The sequence below is a fragment of the Limulus polyphemus genome, unplaced genomic scaffold (genome assembly GCF_000517525.1).
Source record: "Limulus polyphemus unplaced genomic scaffold, Limulus_polyphemus-2.1.2 Scaffold2260, whole genome shotgun sequence".
Lineage (NCBI taxonomy): Eukaryota > Metazoa > Arthropoda > Merostomata > Xiphosura > Limulidae > Limulus > Limulus polyphemus.
Genome location: NW_013667870.1, coordinates 69191 through 73038, shown reverse-complemented (window position 1 = coordinate 73038; position 3848 = coordinate 69191). Strand labels below are relative to the sequence as shown.

Below are 3848 nucleotides of genomic sequence, written 5' to 3'. Positions count from 1 at the left end.
TTCAGTTTGCTTGAACGAAAAGCATTAATAATATCTCTGTGCATTCTGGACTCTTACTTTACAGCAACTCTCATTCTTCCATGTAAGTGTTATCTAGAGCGATGTTAGATAACATAAACAGTTCAGTTTGCTTGAACGAAAAGCATTAATAATATCTCTGTGCATTCTGGACTCTTACTTTACAGCAACTCTCATTGTTCCATGTAAGTGTTATCTAGAGCGATGTTAGATAACATAAACAGTTCACCTGGCCGTGTTACAGGAAACTATTCAGACAACTAGTTTTAAAAATCAGAAGAATTGTTTGAGACGCAAATACAAAGGTTTGCAACTGGTTTAACACTCTAAAATCCAAGAAACTTTTTTTTTTTTGCAAATAATCTAACAAACTGATAGATTCAAATTCGATGACGAGGAATCCACTTTGAGACTAATAATGCTTGGAGACGGCTTGAATGGGTAATGAAGAAAAACTTTAATATAAGTTTAACATAACAGCAAATGTACAACGTTTCGACAAGGTACCTGATGATGACAAAACCTTGTCGAAACGTTATACAATTGCTGTTATGTTAAACTTATATTAAAGTTTTTCTTCATTACCTATTCAAGCCATCTCCAAGCATTATCAAACGAGATTATTAACTTTTAGTGTCATATTAAAGTGACAGAACGTTTCCATTAAATGTTAAAACTCATTTTATTGATTATGAGACTGTTTGTTGTACATGGTTAATATAAGACATTTTACTTTGCATTTTGCAGTAAAAGAATGAACCACATAAAGTGCCACAATGACACTTTAGAAAACAAGTTTAGACGCATGGGATGCAAAGAAGACTAAGCCTATTTTTGTGTGATGCTAACAGTTGTATATCTTCTAGTAAAAATTAGGCTTTTCTCCTTGAAATATATGAATTATATGAAAGACTTACAAAGAGGATATTAAAAGGACACTGACTCTCACCAGCGATTCTTTTATAATGGAAAATGCTGAATCACTTTAAACGCGTTATTAACAAACGTAATTACGTTGAGCTTTGATTGTCCTTTGCAGCTTTGAATATGTCATAAAATTTTTAATTTAGGAATAAAATGAATAATGATTGTTAAATTTTTCACAAACTAGTTTTATGTACAAAATTCTAAGAGGCACAAAAACAAAATTATAGCAATATGTGGTATAACCTAAGTTAATCTTAAAACTACTTAAACTTATTATTTTAATATGTTACGGTTTAAACGCCGAAAGATAGCGAAATATTTAAAAACGATTAGGTTTAAAAATTGTTATATTAAACAAATATAATGTACAGATGAACCTTATACATCTGATGGATGTAACCTTGTACACCTGATGGATGTAAATTTGTTGTACAGATGAAACTTGTACACCTGACCGATATACACTTGTACAAATAAAACTTGTACACCTAATGGATGTAAATCTGTTCTAGAAAGGGATGACTTGTATAGAAACTGACTCCTGTACGTACTTTTCCAATCCAGTAGCACAATTGTAAATAATGTATGTTTTGTACAAAGCTCTTGCATAAGCCTTTATATATAAGTAAGCATATCAGTGTACATACTAGTATAAACTACATTTTTATCAAATATACCATTAGATATCCAGTGTATATACCAGTATAAACTAGATTTTTATCAAATATACCATTAGATATCCAGTGTACATACTAGTATAAACTAGATTTTTATCAAATATACCATTAGATATCCAGTGTACATACTAGTATAAACTAGATTTTTATCAAATATACCATTAGATATCCAGTGTACATACTAGTATAAACTAAAAGCTAGTATGTACACTGGATATCTAATGGTATATTTGATAAAAATGTAGTTTATACTAGTATGTACACTGGATATCTAATGGTATATCTGATCAAAATGTAGTTTATACTAGTATGTACACTGGATATCTAATGGTATATTTGATAAAAATCAAACTACATTTTTATCAAATATACCATTAGATATCCAGTGTACATACTAGTATAAACTACATTTTTATCAGATATACCATTAGATATCCAGTGTATATACTAGTTGAAACTACATTTTTATACAATACAATTTTGGGTGTCCAGCGTACATACTAGCTTTAAACTACACTCTAGTTAGATGATGAGTTAGTTATACCATGCAAGCTTGAATACAACGTTACACTGTTGTCTGATAGTGAGTGGTGTTATTTTGTACAGAAGATGACTGCCCTTTGTTAATAAAACATGTGAGTTTGGACATAACGTGGAACTTTTGTTGAATGATAAATCTTGCAAGTTTGAACACAAATGTCACTGTTATTTGTTATGATGTGTTCGTCCAACAAGTGTACAAAACACAATAGTTGTGTTCTAAGTTATGAAATATTCACGTGAGAATACTGCTACATAATTTGGTCCAACCACAGTATCCTACCAAAAAAAAACAAAACATTATTTATAGCGATTATTCAATTAATAATCTTTATTACATAAATGTTTATTCTTTGATTTTTATAACCCATAAAACTTGTTTCTAACTAAAGTACAGCTTATATTTCAACAGAAATAGTACGAGAAGCTCTAAAGTTTGCATCTAAATTAGTCACATTGTGACTGTAGGTTATACGTCAATGAATGTTAATTAATTTTAAGTATATGCAGGCGAAGGTACTCTCAGAAACCAGCCCCTTTGGTCATGTAGCCCTCTTCTGTGAACCCGTGATTAAATAATATAAGGTGGCTTGTAGAAGTTTGGGTCTCATTCATGCAGGTGCTCAAGTTACACCATAGTTTTTTTCTGGGCTAGCCATTCACCCGTCAGTTTTATAGTTTTTTCTGGGCTAGCCTATTCACCCGCCAGTTTTATAGTTTTTTTCTGGGCTAGCCTATTCACTTGCCAGTTTTATAGTTTTTTTTCTGGGCTAGCCTATTCACCCACCAGTTTTATAGTTTTTTTTCTGGGCTAGCCTATTCACCCGCCAGTTTTATAATTTTTTTCTGGGCTAGCCTATTCACCCGCCAGTTTTGATGTTCTTACATAAGTAGCTTTTCTTTCAAATTACCAATCTTAACTGCGCTTCTTTAAAGTTTTGAATACAGTAACTCAGCTGCCCGAAGAAAATCTTGTTAGCAGGCAGCGGTTTATAGGACAGGCAGAGATTGGTTTTCTTACTGGCAGCTTATACTAGACCAGACAAGAGTTGGTTTTCTTACTGGCAGCTTATACTAGACCAGCCAAGAGTGACATTTAGATTTATTACCAGTCTGATTATGTTGTTTCACCATGTCTGTCGTCCTAAAGCTGATGATGAGGCTTAAATGTTATACACCTTACAGTACTGCAGATATTGAACTTTGCATATTATTCACTGTTAAGCTTGTTGCTTGTATTTAAATCTATAAAATCTTCAGTGACACCTAATTAAACAGTAAAACGTACGTGTTTAATATTAATTAGATACATTACTTCATCGTATAACAAAACATATTTAAAACACAGTTTAGTGTATAAATACGCATAAGTTCAACAGTAACATACTTTAAAAAATGACATTTCTTATACACGTCTTGTTATATATGTTAAAAATGTCTTTTCTTTTTCATCAGAGGTGAAATCGAAAAGAGAATCTGTGACGTAGAGGCCTAATACATTCTTTGATTGGCCCTACCCTCTACTGTGAACTGCAGTTTCGCTTATTCAAGGCTGAAATACCATTAGGTCTGTTATAATGGTGAGGTGTATGTAATGTCTATGATGTTTTGAGATAGATATGTCTAGGAATTTGTTTTTTAATACTTATCAATACATGTCTCATCAATCATAAACTTTTTTGACTC

The 3848-nt window shown here is 31.8% G+C and overlaps 1 long non-coding RNA gene across 1 annotated transcript in view; it reads left to right on the top strand.

Moving 5' to 3' along the window:
- Positions 1-3848, top strand: part of LOC111087530 — a 44136-nt gene that overhangs the window by 11575 nt on the left and 28713 nt on the right. The window contains exon 2 of the long non-coding RNA XR_002612203.1: positions 3618-3742. This is a non-coding gene — a long non-coding RNA (uncharacterized LOC111087530). The remainder of the gene's footprint in view (positions 1-3617; positions 3743-3848) is intronic.